At 42.3% G+C, this 20,025-nt stretch overlaps 1 long non-coding RNA gene across 1 annotated transcript; it reads left to right on the plus strand.

Moving 5' to 3' along the window:
* The first annotated feature begins 10,314 nt into the window (after positions 1 to 10,314).
* LOC113959884 lies at positions 10,315 to 11,829 on the plus strand. The gene is made up of 2 exons (XR_003531939.1): positions 10,315 to 10,431; positions 11,611 to 11,829. It is a non-coding gene; the product is annotated as an uncharacterized LOC113959884 (long non-coding RNA).
* Positions 11,830 to 20,025: the final 8,196 nt, after the last annotated feature.

Raw genomic sequence — 20,025 nt, forward strand, 5'->3', positions numbered from 1 at the left:
AGTGAGGAAAACAGGAGCAGAAAACACAGATGGGCTTTGATGAGGAAGCTGATTAGAATTTTTTGAGGATATTCATGCACAATAGATTTACTCTGATGTCTCTCTGCTGGTTTCACTCTTGGCTTGTAGATTCAGGTGACAACACAGATGCTATTTTACCACAACATTAGAATTATCATTTGGCATGTGCTTTGAATGAAAATGTGTTGTTACTTAGAGCAGTGTGAGTATCATCCTGAGTATCATGTAAGCATCATTCCTGCTCTTTGGCCTGTGCTGTGAGGTGCAGGAGTTGCCCCACATTGAGACACCACAGGTCTGCTTTACAAACTGCCCTGTTGCAACTGTCATTTGAAACCTGGAAATCAAGACAAGACATGAAGAAAGAAAAAATTAATTCATCTAGAGTGAGGAAAGAAAAACTAATTCATCCCAGGTGACAAAAAAATATTAATTCATCTTGGGTGAATTATATCTAATGTGGAGCTCTTACACCTGATTATGATAAAGTAAATATTATTTGGTATTTACTCACTATGTTGATGTTTTTTGTACATGCTTTTGTTATTGCTATGCAATGAGGGACACAAAAGGCAAAGAGATATTCCTAAAGGATAACACTATTTTGATCACATTTCTACAAATCTCAATACCAGCCATACACATCCCCTTCTTTTTATCTGTATTTGGCTCCAAGCAAAAATTTAATTTTCAGTTGACCCTAAATATAAGGGATGTGTTTCCCACATTTTTGTTTTGGACATGGTGCTTCTTAAGTTACCCACAAAACAAGGCCAGCAAGTGGCCATGGATCAGGTCCTCAGCAAAACTTGTCAGGGTAATGCTGATGAATTGCATCAGCTGGAAGTCTGGCTTGCTGGTGTATTTGGGAACTGTGGTGAGGGAGGTGACTAATGTGTTGCAGCGTTTCTCAAGCTTTGAGACTGAACATCCTGAGGAAACTCTGATCTCAGAGCAAACCTTAAGGAAGTGCCTTGTGTATGTTGTGGGAGAGGAAAGCTAGGAGGATGGATGAGAAGGAAAGGATTTTTAGGGGATTTCTAATGCTCAGGACTTGGCAAAACCAGATCCCGGGACAAAGTCAGATTAATAAACAGAGCTTGTCCTGCCGAGTCTAGAGAAAAACTGACTTAGTGAGAAAGAAATTAAAAAGCTCTTGTGTTAGAAGTTTTAAGATGTGTTAGAAATTTTCATACAGAAAAAGAGAAAAAAACAGAACAGAAAACTGTTTTATGAAATCACTCTGCAGAGCTAAATCTTACCATGAGCTAAACCTTACTTAAGAGTCTTTGGAATGGCTGAGCTCTCTAATCCTATGGACAAACTGAACAGACCTGTGGTTTGTGGCATTTGTGGAATTCCTTCCTGATTCATTCAGCTGCTTCAGAGTGATGAGCATGGTTAGTCCTTTGTGATGAGGAGACCAGGAGGATAAAGCAATAGCATTTCATTTGCCTGGGGCAGAGAAATTGCTTGAACCAGTGAAAGTGAATTAGGCAAACTCATTCCACAGGCCTCCCATTACGGACTTCTTTAAGAACATCATCCAACTTACCACCTGAGGAGTTCAAGCTTGGAAATATCAGGGCATGTAGGTCAGAAGAACAGTGATATGATAGGAGAGATGTGTAGGGTGAGCTTCAGTGTGACCCAGCACGTTACCTGCTTGTCATAGCCACTGTGAGCAGTGAGATGTGTGAGCCAGACCTGCCCAATGCTAAAGGAAAGAGTGGGGGAAATAAAGCCCTTTGCGTGTATTACCAATGTGTTTGTATCTGGAAAACTTAAACATGGGAGCCCTCCTGTGGCAGTTCTTCAGAAGTGTGTTTTTCACCAGGATGAAACAGTCACTAGAAATGTGTTGAAGTCCAAGCAGGGAGCAAACAGTCATAAAAGAAATCTGTATCTGTGCGTGGTGGGTGTGACTGTGGGTGTAGACACAGCTACTGAATGTCAGTGGGCAAGCCAACCACATGTTGCTTGTGTTGGGCAGATCACAAAATTTAACCTGATCAGCCCAATGGCAACTCAGCAAATGAAGCTTAACCTTGAACACTGAAGCTCTTTGCACCTGTGCATGCTGACTGCAAGCACAGAGCCACTGCTCTTGTTTATTTGAAAGGTTTGAGGGCAAGGCATATTCTCTGTGTCGAGGTGAACCAGTCAGCAGAGGAAGGCTGAATGCTATACATGAAATCAGCCCCACACAGCAGCCTGGCCCAAAGGTGATGCATGACTTACAGGACTTATCTGAAGCCTTTAAGAGATCCACATGGCCTGACTGGGCCTAAAGTCATCCCACAGTGCTGGTGGTGAATTTGCAGACAAGGCTAAGCAATTACCAGAGAGCACACAGGGCAAGAGCTAGCAGCAGTGGTCTTGCTGGTCTTGCTGTCCAGCTGCTCCCTCCCACAGGGTGTTCATGCAGATTGCCCAAGGAGGCTCATGTGGTCCACATGGCAAAGGACAGCAGGCACAGCTAAAGCAAAACTCTCTCTGAGGCTCAGGGATTGCCGACCACCCACCCAGTTCACTCAGCACCACCAGATTTACAGCTGGGATAATCATCCATCAAACTGTGCAGAGGGATCTCACAGGGGCTTGTGAGAGTTTCATTCTCTGCTGAATTCCCAGTGGCTGTTTCTTTCACAGCCCCTGGCGTTATGAGCTGCCTCTGGGGTTTGCACTGGACATTTACAGGCCATCCCAGGCAGATCATATTTGTCCTCTGAGGGTGAGGAAAGAAATCCCACAATAAGTACTCTTTTCTCGGTATTTGTGAGTGGAGGGAGGGCAGGACTAACCCTTTTGAGAGCAACACACACTTAAAACCACATAAGCTTGTCATGAATCCACTCTCAAAGGGTGGTGGCTTCATGCCTGCCTTGGTATGCACTAATTACTGTAGTAGCTGTATCCTGTTAACAGCCATGCTTTAACTGAAACAGGCGTTTATTATTGATACTTCACTAAGAATGAGACTTGAAAGGCATTTCCCTATAAAGTCAGAAAATACAGGAATTTTGGATTATTTTGTGCAAAGCTACAAAACTGTTAAACCTTAATGGACAAATAAAAAGTCTTTTGAACTGAAGTAACACATATTGCCATATATTGCAGATGTACTCCCTGGCTCACCAGCACACACTTTTATGCAGGTTCCAGACCGCGTTCTGAGCCTCACTTGGTTAAGGTAGAACTCAAATAAACTTGAGTTTGCTTATTCAAAGTAGCAGCATCCAAAGACAGAACCTCAGTGTAATTATTGCATAAGAGCTGGTGTCCAAGAATTTTAATGCTAAGGACCTGCTTTTATCTGATGTGCTTAAAAAGTAACTCTGGTGTGCAGCACTAAGTGATAATTAAGTTGAACAGGATCTCTAATCTTAGGTTCTATATTAAAGAATATAAATTTTAATTCATCCATAAGGAAATGTTTGGGAATATATTTTAATCTCTCTGGGTTAGTGAATTTGCATATTTGGTAAAGCTAATTGGGAAAGTCAGTGAAGGTAAGAAGATAAGGTAAGCCTGTTGTTGTGGATAAACACATGCACAAATACATAGGTACACATACATAAATGAAAATCTCTTTAATGATGTTTTATTTTAATTCTATTTTAATTTGCTTACTCTATGTATTCCTTTGCTGTTATGCTAACATATCTGGAAGAGAAGTTCATGCATTAGGAGAGCACATGGAAAAGGCATAGGGATCACTAATGTTTCCCTTTCAGAGGCTTCAGTGAAACTTAACTAACACTTAAATGTCTGCTACTGAGGAATGAATCTGGCCCATAGTGAATTAATATGGTAAGTCTTGGTATTTTAAGACTGGCAATAGCTGGCAAGTGAACAGTCATCTACTGTGCAAGCCCAGGAGATTTTTTTCCCAAGCAAAGCTTCACAGGGCTTCCTATTCTGAATTCACACATGCTAATAATGCAATTACACATCTTGTTTGTTGCCACTGCCTAATTATAAAATATAATTTTTCCTCTCCTAACAGAGAGGAGGAAGTATAAATATTATTATAAACATAAATCTTGATCGTGCAGATGGATAAAACTAAAGCTTATGCTGCTGTTGTGGGAAGGCAATTTATCATAACAAAAAAAAGCAGTAAACTAAAGTGGAAGATTGAGATGTGTTGTAATATTATTAAAACAAAGGAAATCCTTCGAGGAGGCCAGTGATTCTGAAGGGATTTGGTACAAGTCTGACTAGGATTGGTCCTGATTCCCTGGTGCAGCCAAAATTCTCTCTGAAAAGGATTTTTGCCATGTATGCTGCTTTAAAAAGTCTTCTAAAACAGGTTTGGGGTTTTTTGGGCGGGTTTTTTTTGGGCAGAGATTTTTTCTCTGTTTGTTTGCTTTTGGCAGGTTTTTTGGTCAAGCTTTTATGATTTCAAAATGAAAATGAAATTAAATTTAAAAATGAAAATGCCAAGGCCAAGTCTTAAAAAACTGTAAGCCAGTTTTCCCTTCCACACAGTATGTTGTAGTGAATAACATTTGACAAATGCTCTTTCTGATTTCTACACCTCCTTCATTCTGTTCATGGATAATTGTAAAATGAAACCTTATAATTTTATCAGGGAATAATTTATAACTGTGATTAGACATCATCTTGTTAACTGCAGAATAAAGCCAGGAAAAGTCATCTGGCTTCCAAGAGAAGAAGCTGTGTTGCTCATACAAGTATCTCTAATAATATTTACTCAGAAATGTACATACTGGCAAAGAAAAATGCAAAACGTTTTCATTTCTGCATGTTTGTCCCAGGCTGAAAGTCCCTCTTTAATTACTTGCTCCAGCCAAAGCCCTGCCAAAAAATGGTGGGGAGGGAGGGGGAGCGGGCACACAGCGGAGAGCTATTTTAAGAAGTAAGAAAATGTTTTCAAAACTCTTTTCCTATTGTTGTTTTGCCACGATTTTGCTCCTTGAGAGATTCCAAGGTAGGATGGGCTCTTTGCCATCCTTTGAGAGTTGGGTGTCAAGCATGTGTGTACTGCAAGGAGGAGTCTCACTCCAGCTACAGCCTTGTGCTTCCTTCTCTTTCCTTGCTCCTAGAGACTCCAGAAACCTTTCTAGGTCTTGCCAGGTCTTCCTCCTACAGCCTGTGCTAAGTTACCAAGGCTGGGTAGATGCTGCAAAGCCCCTCAGTGCCACCAAAATTCCAAGGTCGTGGAGCTCCTTGGATCCTTCGGGTTTCCAGTAATGGTCTGTTCCCTTTAACATGGTTTTGACAGGCTGCATATTGTTCCTTTTTGTACAGCCTGTACTTTTAGAAGGAGTAAGGTATTTGTGGGTGTCTGGCAAAGGGATCTCCAAATCTCAGCCAGGATGTAAACAAAATACAGCTCTTCAAAAAAATTCAATAAATATTGGCCAATATAAACCTGCAAAAAATATCAGACCGTGCCATGCAACATTAAACCTCGTGAACTGCTCAGATCCCTCACCTCGAGCCTTTTTCAAAGGTATCAGAAAAAGTACAGTCTAATGTACACAAATACACAGGGACTGTGTAAGGATGGTATGTGGAGGCCAATTTGTGTATTTGCTCCATATTTTAGAGAGCAACTTTTGAATCTCTCTGTGCTTTTGTAAGACCTAGTCTCTAAACTCCAATTGTATTGTCAACAGTGTTTTCTTTGGAAAATAAACTGCCTTGGCTGAATTTGGAACTGCTCCCAAATTCCGTTCACTTCCTGACAAATGGCAGCAGAAAATTTAGACCGGCTAACATAAACATTAGCATCTCTGTCCATAGAGAGAAGGTAAGTATAATAATGCTGGGTGGGTGGTCATCACTCAAATAATTCTGTAGACCACTTAAATACTAGAATCCACTGTTCTTCATTTATACAGCTCTGGAAGATGGCTCATCTGAAAAATCCAGCTAGGCTGTAGGGCAGCACTGCTCCACTGCCACTTACCTAATTCCAGACAAGAAGTATATTTTTCCCAGACCCCATGGAAGCCTTATAACTGGGATATATCCAAAATTCCTATGGGAAAGCTTGCATTTCTGGCGATATTCTTATTTTTTGAAGGAGCAGCTTGTGGTACACAGGTAGGGTCCCCAGCTGGGGGGGATATGAAGAGCCAGGCAGAGCCGGAGATGACACTGCCTTCCCTTCTCTGGATACTGACAGGATTATCCATCAGATACTGCTAACATCTCATTGCTCTGGTTTACTAGAGTGAAAGGTAGGCAGTGGTGTGCCAGGAACATCAGAGCTGGAGTTTATGTCCCCAAACAAAATATAGGCAGTTAATTCACATGGAGTTCAAAATGCAATAATTAGATGACTGAGTACCATAGAGCCATAATTGGGCTCTCATGTTTATTATTTGCATTTCTTAGCCATCTTTATCTTTTTATACCATTGAAGAGTAAGAGAAAGAAAAATAAAAGCAATTTCTTCTCTCTCTTTCTTTTTTTTTTTTTTTAAATTTTCTATTTATAACCAAGCAGATATTTTGTCTGTTTTTTAGGGGAGGGTCCCCATATAAAAATTATTTGGGCAGATGTTCTGTCTTTCTCTGCACCCAGATTTTTTTTCCCTTAACCACAATTTTTTCATTCAGTTAATGCAGTAGGGATGATACAATGCAAGGCCCTGATAAGAAAAGGTGAAAATAAACTACACTGGTGCCTCTGCTCACTGTTTTCACTCATCTAATTCTGTTTTGATACGCAAATCAAAGATGGGTTCAAGCAAGTGTCCTCGAAATGTTTTAGTTCCCTTGAAGTTTTATCATGGCTGACAGGAATTTGAGAAGTTCTGACATTTCCATACTGGGAGATGTCTGGAGGCCAGTCAAAGTTATTCTAGGTAAACTAATGGACATTTGGCAGACTATATGCACATGGAGCAGGGACCACCCTCACCAACACTTGCTGGGATGCACCTCATAATTTTCAAGGCAGAAATTCCTTGAATGCCTTTCAATGCCTTCAGAATGGAATAAAGGGGAAGGGACCAGAGGAGTGATCCTGTGGGGATCCACAGGAGGGACTAGTTGGCTCCAGTCTGAAGCAGTAAGTGAAAGCAGGAGTTACTCGCACATTGTCCCCAGACAAACTTCTCTACACTGCTGTGAGTCCCTGAGCCTGCTGCCTATTGTTGCCAGTGTTTCTGTGGGAGGGATCTCTCTATTCATACTCTGATTTATGTCCTTCTTTAGGACATGAACCCGTTCCAAACCAATCTTCCATACAGTGCACAAGCCACTACTTCAAATGCCTTTCAAGAGATAAGAAGCAAGTGTCAGATGCCAACACTCAGCTCTTCCTTCTTTACAGTCCAAAGACTCCAAAGATTTTACAAGTGAACACTAGTAAGTGCAGTCTGGGGAGGGATGTACTGAGCTAAAGAATATTTCAGAGAGGAACGAAACTACTATACTGAAGATGCTTCCCTTACCTTCTTACATCAGACACCAGCTTTCAGAAGTTATAACTGTGGGTCCAAAGCTATGGGCTGGATCCCCAGCTATGATGAGTCTGAGTATTTGGGTTGAATCAATGAAGGTACATCCATAGAAACCAGCTGAATATCTGTCCCAGCAGCTGAATATCTGGCCCTCCATTTAATGCATCAGTGAAATCAATTGAAGTGACAAATGAAATTATAGAGACACCTCACTAAACAACATCTCAATGATGAGAATTGAGAGCTCATCCCTCACCATTGCAAACTGCTGTTCTGTATTTTCCCTTTAAGCTGCTCTGCACTGAGATGACTTCAGCTTTTTTTTTACACAGAATCAATAAATTCCTTGAACCAATACTGCTAATGAAACGACCTTGGATCTTTGTTTTATGATACATCATAAGTATTTCCAAAATTAATCAGGCCATAAGGTTTGAGAGAGTTACATAGTTACAAAAGTTTGGGCAAATCTGCCAGGTCTAAATGTATTATTTTTGAGTAATCATCCTCATGCATCATAACAGCAGCAGCAAGAGCAGTGACTGAAGAAAAGAGGAAAACTATTTAACCTTCCTATGAGTAGTAAGAACTGTGAGTGAACTAATTTGTGGTGATTTCCTACTGAGGAGCAGAAAGTCCCTAAAAATATCTTGTAAGGAAGAATGAAAGCTAACTCCTTTCAGGAGAAAACTGAAGTTTGGAGGTTTGCAATTCAGGAGGATTTACAGTTTGCAAAGATCTTGGGGTAGATAACTGAGTCTCAGAAATTTATGCCAACAGTTTTAGAGGAAGACTGGGGGTTGGGTTAGACAACTTTTAAAGGACCCTTCCAAGTCAAACCATTCTATGATTCTATGAATCTACGATTACTGCTATCACAGAAGGGGGTTGACAGCCAGCTGCCCACATAGTTTTCCCACCAAGAAATCAGAGAGACAATTTAAAAGGTATGCAATGTTCAGAAAGGTATATTTATTTACTAATTTTGGCACATAGTTCTGCTTTTGCCTGCTTTGCCTCCTCCTAAATTCTTTGTTTCAAAGTGAAAACAGATGAAACACAGAGTTTCATCTAATTTTCTGAGATTTTGAGTGGAGCTGAGAAGCTGTTTGCTAGTGATTGCTACAGTGAGCTCTTGATGGCACCACAGAAGCTTGGTAGAATGGCTATAAATGAACTCCATATCTCTTTATCCCTTGCATAAACTTTGCCTACCAGCAAGTGTACCTAAATAAAAGAATCACAGACCTACTAACACTGGGATGTACCTCTGGAGATCACCTAGTCCAAACTCCTGCTGCCCAGGAACACACTGAATCATGTTTCAAATATCCTCAAGGATGGAGACTCCATTGACCTCTCTGGGAAATCTGTGCCTGTGCTCAATCTCTTTTACAGTAAAACCATTTCTGTCCTATCTTTAAATGGATTTTATTTTTTTTCTTTATATGGCAATTTGTGTTCATTGCCTCTTGCCCACCACTGGACAGCCCAGAAGAGAGTCTGGTTCTCACCTCCCTGGACCTGCTGGCAACACTCCTCCTCCCGCAGCCCAGGACATCATTGTCATCTGTTGCTGCAAGTGCACGTTGCTGACTCATGTTCATCTTGTCAAAGCATGATCCCCAAGTCCTTTCCTGCAAAGCTGCTGTTCATTTGACCAGCCCACAGCCTGAACTGGTGCATGGGACCATTCTCCCTCAGGTGCAGGACTTTGTAATTCCCTTTGTTAAACTTCATCAGAATCTTGTCAGCCCATTTCTCCAGCCTAAGGTCCCTCTGGACATTGGTACAATCACTTGGTGTATCAGTCACTCCTCCCAGCTTTGTAACATCCACAAACTTGTGGAGGATCATCCTGTCCCATCATCCAGTTGTTGAAGAGTACGGATCCAGTATCAACCCCTGAGGTACATGACTCGTGCCTGCCTCGAGGTGGGCTTTGTGCCCCTGACCAAAACACTTCGAGCTCAGTAGTCAGTTTTCAATTCACTGCACTGTCCACTGCCCTGGTCTGTTTGCTGAGGAAATTCCACCACGTTCCACAAATTATGCCGCCATCAACAGGACTCAGTCCCAGGCTCCTCTTGAAGAACGTGTGTCGCCAACCTGCTGAGTAAATCAGGGGCTTATTTATCCAATACACAGAGCAACTTGAGCTGGGAGCCTCTGAAGAGACATCCCAAACAAAAATATCCCTGGGCAATTATACCCTTGCAATCTAAATTACCCACCCTCCCACAGGTCTGACCAGGAGTTATATTAGGGTCTAGGGTCTTCCTTTTCTTCACTGGGTCCCTTCACTGTCTCTAGTCAGGCTGTTCCTTCTCTTACCTCCAAAGTTGCAGCATCAGCTGATGGTTTCATCAACCTTTCTTGATTCCTTATCTTCCAACTCGAACTGGCTCTGGGGCTTTTTTTGATTTAATTAAAGCTTAACTAAAGCTGTTAACTTCCACCCAGATATGCTGAACTTTTACCTAGTTAAGAGCCTAAGACTGCAGCAAATTTAGCTACTAAAGCTAAGCATGTTATGCTAAGCAAGTTCTACATAAGTAGTATACCAAATTGCACAACACTCTTCCTGAGGATATTATGGGAGTTAGTGTAGAACATCACCAGGTTGAACATCTTCATGTGGGAAAATTTTATGATATTAAAAAGACTGAGGGCCATTGCAGCACCCGAGATGTCTCTTGCACTTTTTTCCATGAAACAGTATTTTTGTGAATTTGAGTCTTTTGTGGTGAATTGTTTGGCTTGGTTAGGTGTGTTAAAATGTTTTATGACCTGTGGAATGTGGGTATTTGTGATGCAATCATTCTGTGAGTGCAGCCTTCACAGAATGTATCTGCATCCAGTTCAGGGAGCTGGCACTACCAGATGTATGTTAACCTCTTCCAGGAGCAGTGCTACTTAGATGATAATTCTGGGAAATTTGGAAGGTATGTTGATATGCCAAACTGGTGAGTACTCTGTTTCTACAATAAGATGTGGAAATGTCTTCCATAAAATAGATTTACAATGTTTTTCCAGGAAAATCCGACATAAATATTTGGTTAAGAAATTTTATTCCTGGAATAAAGATTTCAAAAGCTAAAATTAAAATATTGTCACTTCCATAATGATGAGAAAAGTCACTTGTGCCAGCAGCCACTGCACTCCCCTGCAATCCAGTCTAGCATTCTCATCTTCTAATTACTCCTTAGTATTTGCAACAAGCTATTTATTTGGAATGCCACACAGGTATTACAGAGAGTAGGAAATCAAATTACAAAACAACAACAACAAAAAAAGACGTAATTAACAAGCAGCTGCTCCTGAAGCAACATTAGAATTAGGTATGTATTTCAGCATAAACACCTTAGTGATTAGGTTACTGCCCTGGATTATACCTCACTGTCTTTTGGGCAGGGGGATGAAAGGAGCCAGCCAGATATTTATTTCTGTTTATATGGAGCAGCTATTCAACAGAAATGAAAAATAGAACAATTGTGTCTGCATAGCTTCATCCCAAAAATCGCATCTTTGTTCTACTAGGTCTAAAGCAATAAAACCTAAAAGCAAAATGCCATTTGCAATAAAAATAGTATGAGAAATTCCATCCTTTTTTCCCCAGCTTCTGACAGGAAAAATATATTTCTAGTCAGAATCAATGTTTTTTAGATCCCTGACTTACATTCTTGCCTCCCTGCCCCAAACAGAATGCTGCCATATGCTGAATTTACAGCCTCTCTGCCCAAAAGCACTCTGTGACTATTATTATGTCCATAAAAAACATGTCCCTCTAAAAAAAAAATCAACAAAGGTGGAGATTTAAAACCAAACAAAAATAACCAGGAAAATCAGGTGATCACACTGTCCCTGTAAATCAAATCTGGTAAAGGAGCAAGAACCTAAAATCTGTAGGAGTAAGTGGCTGTAAAAAGTAAGGACAGCCTCTCAGGATTCCACTGGAAGAACAGCTGTGAGTTCCTACAAGACCTTAGAGAACCAACACACTGGGGACACAACTCTAAAAGAAGCCTCAAATTTTGCACTCAACACCAGAGAACCCCACTCTGAAATAGAGGTATAGGAAATCACATTTCCTTAGTTCTGTTGTTCATGAAGGAACACAAGTTGTTGTTCGGTTTATTTTTCAGAGATATTAAAGTTGCAGGTTGGCAGGAAAGAGGTGGATTTGACAGGTAAGGAAGAAGGCTCTACAAGAAGTGGTCCAGAGGAGTCCTGAAAGGATGGAGCAACTGAAACAAAACACCAAATCATGGCAGCCTGTAGGCAGAGGGAACACTTCCTGCATGACTTCTGCACAAATGGAAAAGATGTTCAGTGAGGAAAAGAATACAAGTTTGTGAATTGTACTGATTTTTCTAGAAGATAGCAGTTAAAATGATGTTTGACAGAGAGTCTGTCACAAAGAGAAGCTATTGTAAGCTTCCCACTAAGCACAACTCTGTCTTATACAAAAGAAATTGTTATGTGCAAGGAAAACTACAGTGTCCCACTGTTTGTACTACGCGGGAAGCAAACATAGAAGCAGTTCTGTTTTCCATATTCTTGCGTAACCTTAACAAAGCTGGCTGCATCTTAAAAGTTAAAGGAGCTATCAGTGAAATACTTGTCCCAGTTTAGCCATTCAGAAAATTATAGTGTGTATCTGATAGAGAAAAATGTGCTTTCTTCACTGTCTTCATCTTTTATCAAACTATTGTGTCCACATTCCTTTAGTTCCCAAACTCTGACAATAGTTCTAATGAAATCCCCCAGTCATAAAATCACAGAATGGTTTGGGTTGAAAAAGGACCTTTGAAAATCACCTAGTCCGACACCCCTGCCTTGGGCAGGGATATATTTCACTCAATCAAGTTGCTCAAAGCTCCATGAGCAAACTAGGTGTAGATCCCTCAGGAAAGAGGCATGACATGGAGTGAGAGAAAGCTTTGGCTTTATTGCAAGAGTAGTATTACCACTGTGGCAGTCCTAGGAACCTATGCTAGATAAAATGGTGTCCCAACTCTTCTTGGGGTGCGAAAAAAGTTTTATTACAAACAGAGATGAGTAATAAAACTTGGAAAATAATTAATATATCATACTTATGGAATGCTTTGGTTTGCTCATCAGCAGACTTGCTGATCTAATGCAGATGCTGTTGTCTAAATTCCAAGATCTGCAGCTGGCTGTCACACTGGCACCCATGCACCCCCCAGATGGGGGGAAATTACTTGTCCTGAGTTACTGTGACAAGATAAGATGCACTTGGGATTCCAAATCGTCCATGCCAAAGTCTTCTCGTTCCCTACAGCTCATCCACCCTGGCTTTGAACACTTTCAGGGATGGGGCACCACAACTTCACTAACCCTAACCCTTCTCTTCTCCAGGCTGAACAACCCCAACTCTCTCAGCCTTTCCTCACAGCAGAGCTGCTCCATCCCTCTGATCATCTTGGTGTCCCTCCTCTGGACTCACTCCAACAACTCCGTGTCCTTGCTGTGCTGGGCCCCCAGAGATGGAGGCAGCACTGTAGGGGGGTCTCCCCAGAGTGGGGCAGAGGGACAGAATCCCCCCCTCCCCTGCTGCCCGCACTGCTTTGGGTGCAGCCCAGGGCACGGGGGGTTTCTGGGCTGGGCCATGTCCAGCCTCTCACCCACCAGCACTCCCAAGTCATTCTCCCCAGGGCTGCTCACAGTAATTTCATCTCTCGCTCTGTACTGATACTGGGAATTACCTTGATCCAGGTGCAGGATCTTGCACTTGGGTCAAGGACTTTGCACTTGGCCTTGCTGAACTTCAGGGAGGTTTCCATGGGCCAGCTCCTCATGGCCATCAGAGTCCTTACGGATGGCACCCCTTCCCTCTAGTGAAGCAGCTGCTCCACTCAGCCTCGTGTCATCTACTAACTTGCTGTAGATACATTCAGTCCCACTGCAGTTAAGAAGTTAATCTTCTTAACTGCTTCCTCTGCACTATTTCCACATCTGACATCAATGACATGTTATCTAAACAGTTTTGATGTCTATGCCAATTGATTTATATTGTTGATATTACTGTACATCTCCATTTTATGAATAAGCTTGTCTGTCAAAGCGTCTCATTCTTTGTACTTGCTCTTATTTTCCTTTTTAATGTCCAAGTTATGGTGCATTATCCAAGTAGGCTGTATTTTAAAAGATGGGATATGACCCCATATGCCATTGATGAAGGTATTAAATAAGTCCCAGTATAGACTCTTAAAAGGCACCACGCATCAACTGTTTTCCGCTAAGACACTGAGCCAGTGACTGTAACTCTTTGGACACGGCCATACAGCCAGTTGTTTATCCACCCAACAGTCCATTCTCAAACACATCTCTCTCCAATTCAGCGATAAGAATGTTGTGGGGGACCTTACAGAGATCCAGGTAGATGACATCCATAGCTCTTCCCTTGTCCAGTGACGCAGCCACTGCTGTAGAAGGCCACTAAGTTAGTCAGGTACAATTTTCCCATGTTATCTGTCTCTGTCTTGAGTATGTTTCGATATATCTTCCAGGAGGATCTGCCCCAGAACCTTAGCAGGCACTGATATGAGGCTGACTGTGTTGAAGCCAGTCTCCTTACTTTGTACATATATTAACTAAGATTCCCACATTATGCCTGTGTATTACCTTTGCCTAAGCTTCTTCAGCTTCCAAGACCAGCCAAAGCCCGTGAGGTCCCCGTGGTTCCACACAAGTCACTGATTGACCTGTCAGGGCAAAGTAGCAACACTGTGTCTGTCCCAAATGACAAAGCAAAGCCGCTGCATTGACCCACAAGTACAGCTGGGGAAATGAGGCGCTTTGGGCTTGAGACAGCACAGCAGGAACTTGTATCACCTGGACAACATGAATAAAGGAGGTAAAGTAGCCCTAAAGGTAAGTAACCCCTTTCCTCCATGATGTGTAAGAAGGTGTTAACAATGCACTTCTCCTAGTGCTGACCTGGCATGTCGGCTCTGGATAGAAAGTGAAGACCAACGATGTTTGCAATCATTCTGTATAATACCTGGAAGCAAGCCAACATTTAACGCAGCTTTTTTCCCAAAGTGTGGCAAATGACAGTCTGCAGTATTCCTGACTTAAATGAGGTTTGAGCTCCAAAGCTGAGTGCTCCTTTGCTTGAAAGCGTTTGATCCTAAAGAAGATACAGAAGTGTGCAATTTAAGAATTTATCTCTCTTGTAGTAAGCTCTGAGCAATCATACTTCAAAGTTTAAATTGCAAAATTCAGGGACTTGGTTGTCTCAAAGAATATTCACTTAGCTACCTATGGTGCTGGTAAAAAACCCACAGACAAGTCCCAAGGAGATGTCAGTTACAAGCACATGCTAGATCCTAATTCTGAGCTGAGTGGTTTCATTAGTAGAAGACAGGATAATGTGCTTTTTTGTAAGTACCATACAAATTGAAAAAACCAACCCCAAACTCACTAGGAGCCTCATCACTAGTAATTTGCAGGTAATAATAACATGAGCCACATCACAAGAAGCGTTGTCTCCTGCACTGCACATTCTCTGCCCTTGCCCCTGAGGTTGAGCCCTGAGCTGGGGCTGTTGCTGATTCAGGCCCTTTGTGTGGTGCTGCAAACCACATCCGTGTGGAGTTTTAGGCGGGAGACATGGGACATAACAGTTTTTGCTCTGAAGTTAATTCCTTTTACTTAGGTGTTTGGAGAGTAGTGGAGACCAGTGGGCATGCTGAGTAGTCTTTAATTTGTGTTGCTAGAAAGCAGTTCCCTGCTTTTTTGCTATGATGCTCCATGTGCCATACTGAGGTGGTCCTGGGGGAGGCCTGACCACCTCCACTTAATCTAAGACATAGAGATCAGTCAGACTCTGGGCTCTCACTTCTGGATGACTGTGATCACTTTCTGTAAAGGTTGTGGGAGAGACTTGCTGTCTGGTGTGCATTTGTGGCAATGCTCCTCTCTCTGTGGTGGGCTGACCCTGGCTGGATGTCACATGCCCACCAAGGCTGCTCTATTGCTCAGCTGGACAGAGAGAATGAAGGGCTTGTGGGTTGAGGGAAGGGTATGGAAGAAATCAGTCATCAGTTACTGTCATAGGCAAAACCGAGTAAAACCCAGGAAATTAGTTTAATTCATTACCAATCAAATCAGATTAGGACACCGACAAATAAAATCAAATCTTATAAACACCTTACTCCCACCCCTCCCTTTTTTCCAGGCTCAGCTTCGCTCCTGCCTCCAGCAGTATAGGGGGATAAGGAAAGAGCACTGTGGTCAGTTCATCACCTCACTCTTCTGCTCCAGTGCAGGGTCCCTCCCAAGGGAGATGGTCCTCCACAGACTTCTCCAACATGAGTCCTTCCCATGAGCTGAAGTTCTTCACAAGCTGCTCCAGCATGAGTCCCTTCCACAGAGTCCAGTCCTTCAGGAATAGGCTGTTCCAGCATGGGTCCCTCCCATGGGACCAGAAGCTCTGTCAGCAAAACTGCTCCAGCCTGGGCTTCTTTTTCTACAGCTCCTGCCATGAGCCTGCTTCAGTGTGAGATTCCCATAGGGTCACAGCCTCCTTCAGGCATCCACCTGCTTCAGTGTGGGCTCTTCTGTGGGCTGCAGGTGGATCTCTGCACCCCCACAGACCTTCCTGGGCTGCAGGGGCACAGCTGCCTCACCATGGTCTCACCACGAGATGCAGGGGAATCTCTGTTCCAGTGCCTGGAGCGCCGCCTGACCCTCCTTCCTCCCTGACCTGGGGGTCTGCAGGGCTGTTTCTCTCTCCAGCTGCAATTGCTGTTGCACAGCAATTTTTTTCCCTTCTTAAATATGTCATCCCACTATTCCTGACGGGCTCATCCTTGGCCAGCAGTGGGTCCAACCTGGAGCCGGCTGGCGTTGTCTCTGTTGGACACAGGGGAAGCTTCAAGCACCTGTGGTCCCCCCACTACCAAAACCTTGCCATGCAAACCCGATGCAATCCAGCCTAAAGGCACCAGGTTTCTTTGGCAAACTGGGTGTCCCTGGTGAGTGCTAGGAGTCAGAGTGGAGTCTGCTCATGCTGACTTAAGAGTGTCTCTGCTGAGCTGGACACACACCTCTACCCTGATGACTCTGGAAATGAGATAACTGCAGAAAGACAAGGTGTGTGAGAGAGAGACAATTAAACATTCAAAATAAATACAAATATAGTGGTCTATTTTTTTTTTTTTTTTGGTAGTTGACAGCACCTCTGTTGTGCTGGTACACCCAACACAATGCCTGGTTGTGATGTGAAGGGATGTAAAAATCTCTAGCTGGACATATGGGTTTCATCAGATTTTGTGGCTTTTTGTTTTGTTTTACGTCTTAGTCTTTTTCTCTTTTTTTTTTTTTACCCAAGTAACCATTGCTGGGCTATGAATTAATGACAGATGTACTTGTTTATGCAGACTCTGACTATGATTTAATATCTATTATTTTTATAGTTCCTCAAGGCATCAGGGTCAGGACTCTTCTTTCACTTACAAATAAGTTTAAGAAATAGTATCTCACCCACTGGTTAAATTTTAAACAATTCTAAAAGGAAGACTTTCATGCTCAAATTAGGATTTCTGTTATTTTTTTCCCAGGAAATGACAGTATGTTGCTTAGTATTTCATATGTTTCAGATTGCAGTACCCTAATTATTTACAATCTTACAGGATCGAAATTTCCATTTCCATTTAAAAGATTAGTATTTGAATATATTGACTCCAAATGCCGGTGGCAGGGAAACCGAGATGGTTTTATAGAGTCAAGGCTACTTGAAAAAGAAAAGTGCTTTATCTCACATTTTGTTAATTCAGCAGTTTTTTGTCTCCTCACACCTCCTGGTTCTTTTTTTTCCCGTTGTTAGTCTGACAAGGGGGTTTGTCCAACCTTCAGCACAACTCTGTCATGCTTTCCCTGACATTTGCACTTCAGAACTACTTATCCCTTGCAAAGGGAAGGTTGTTCCAGGGTACCTTTCCAAGGAGACTTACACTGAAGCTATTTTGAGGGCAGCTGGCAATTTTTAGCTTTGGGCTCTGTGTCAGGGCTTGTCCTTAAGCACCCACATGAGATGTGCAAATTTTCACTGACCTAATTGTGTTGATTTCTCTTCCAGAGCATTTTACAAGCGATTACTGAAAGATATGGTGCCTGTTCCTCATGTTGTTCATCTCTTGTTCTGGGGTGGGGTGGGGGTGGGTGGAGGACTGTGTAAGGGGGGTACTTTTAAATTGGATGATCAATGGAGCATAGAGGCGTGAGAAAGGAATCATATTAGGATGTGAAACCAGCTAGAGTATGGTACAATGTAACTTCATGGCGCAGGCTAATTGTAAGGTCCATTGTGCTTTTTAGCAAGTCAGCCTGATATCCCCTGTTATCAGAGCTGAGTTCTTCCTTAGTTTTGCTACATACTGCAAGATGGATACATCTACCCTTGAAACACAATGGTAGAGGTCATACATAGGGGTGAGAAAGATGATGATGGGAGGAAGATTATGTGGGCAGGGGTCACTCGCCCCTTGCCCCACAAGTAGGGCATGTGCAGACTGTTGCCATTAGGTAATGATTAGGCAGTGTTTGGCTGCCACTCAGGCATCACCTTATACTGCGTGCTGGCCCTACGTAGTGTAATGTGGAACTGATAAAATGGGGTGTCTGGACTGCTGGGTTGAGCGATACTCATCCTACCACCGAGACTGTGTTGCTCCGCGGGGACGCCCGCTAAGTATGGGTACCGACCAGCTGCTGCAGATCCTGACAGCCCTGGCCTGTCTGTGTGGGTAAGCACAGTTTATTGATAGGAAGTAACTGAAAGAACAAACCCTTTCCTTTTCTTTTTTTTTTTTTAATATCCTTTTAGTGTTCCTTTAATTTCCCCTTTTATTATTGAATATTGTTATATAGATAAGTTGTTCATAATATTTCCCTTTGGTTTCCCTTTTTACTAACCAATATTGTGTTAATAGTTATCCATAATATTGTGTTAAGATCCCTTTTTTAGTATCCCTTTAGCCCTCCCTCTTTTCACTACTTAATACTGTATTAAAAGCTGTTCGTAGTATTTGTTTTAATGTCACCCAATAAGGTAGTTATTTTGTATTGCTTTTTTAGTGGTTTTTTTTTTTTTTATTCCTCTTGTTAAGTTTATTACTATTATCCTCACTGTAATAAAAGATAGTTTGTCTGTTTGAATATTTCTGGCACTTGTCTTTATTCCGGACATGTATCCAAACGAACTGTTACAGACTGTTATTTAAAAGTAGAGATATATCTGTAACTGAAATTTCATTATTTGTCCAGTTTCTTTAAATTAATACTGAGGCTTGGCCTTTTTATAACAAATGCTAAAAAAAGTCTGCCTTTCCTTAATGTACATTTTTTGTTTTACATAAGCACAAGCCACATGTTTATCTCTGATGTACTAGCTTAGACTACTTTCCTAATATTCCCAAAAGTATGCAGATAAAGAATAGAATTTTCTGATTACCAGAGTAATGAATTCAAAACTCACTTTTATGCTCCAATATATTTCTTTCCATACTATTCATTATCGTAAGATCTTTCTTTTGTCTTCCATATATCTATAAACTAAACAGGAGAAGCTAGAACAGGACCCTCAGAAATGCTGTGGATCAGGATTCCCTTGTATTTTTGCAGCCCCTCCACAGCTCAGAGGCAGTGGCCATATGAAAATACTCTCCTAGCTTTCCGGTGTTCTCAGGTCCACAGAACATCTTTTGAGTATACAGAGATACAAGGATGCTGCCTTGTGCCCCAGGAAAGGACACTGAGGGGTATCTCTGAGACAGCTCTGGGATCTGGTCAGGACCTGGCTGTGTGCTCAGAATGGGAATTGCTCACCTGGCCCATCTTCTGAGCACCTGTGAGCTGCAGAAAGCCCCGTACCTGGCACATGCCACATCCCTCCTGAGCCCTGGGCTCCAAAGGCAGCTCTGGAGAAAGGCTGTGGAGCCCCTGTGGCTCTGGGGAACCCCAGGGGAAAAGGAGAAGTCCTAGAGTGAGAGATGGAGGTCTAAAGAGATCTGATGACAGCTCTTGTGCTTTAGTCAGACACCTATGATGTGACCTGATGCAGGAAAAGAGAGAACACAGTACATCCCTTTCAGAAGACCCTTTCTTGTATGTCAGCTTTTCCTTCCAAATTGCATGGAATCTCTATACTGTTTAACACTCCTCTCCTGCTTCTCACTGAGCAATTTATGCTTGTTAACCCTGTTCACCTTTCCTGTTTCTTTGAGGGGTTTTCTGGATGTTTTGTGGGGCTTTTTTGTCCTTATCATTTGGGGGGGGGGGGGATTCTCTCTTTCCTTCTCTTGTCCCCCTCACACACAAATCCTGTAAAGAAGTTGCTCACATCTGGCTTCTTACATGTGCAAGTATCAAGCTCAAATCAGGAAAGTTAAAAACTAGGGAGATGTCTGAGAGCTTGCTTTCCGGAACACTCCCCAAAGTCTATTGTGGGATATCACCAACCAGTGTGATACAATAGGTTCAGATGATGACAAGCATCTTCTTCTCACAGAATGTCCCTGCTAAGAAAGGAA

Source organism: Corapipo altera, unplaced genomic scaffold (assembly GCF_003945725.1).
Source record: "Corapipo altera isolate COAL_440 unplaced genomic scaffold, ASM394572v1 319, whole genome shotgun sequence".
NCBI lineage: Eukaryota > Metazoa > Chordata > Aves > Passeriformes > Pipridae > Corapipo > Corapipo altera.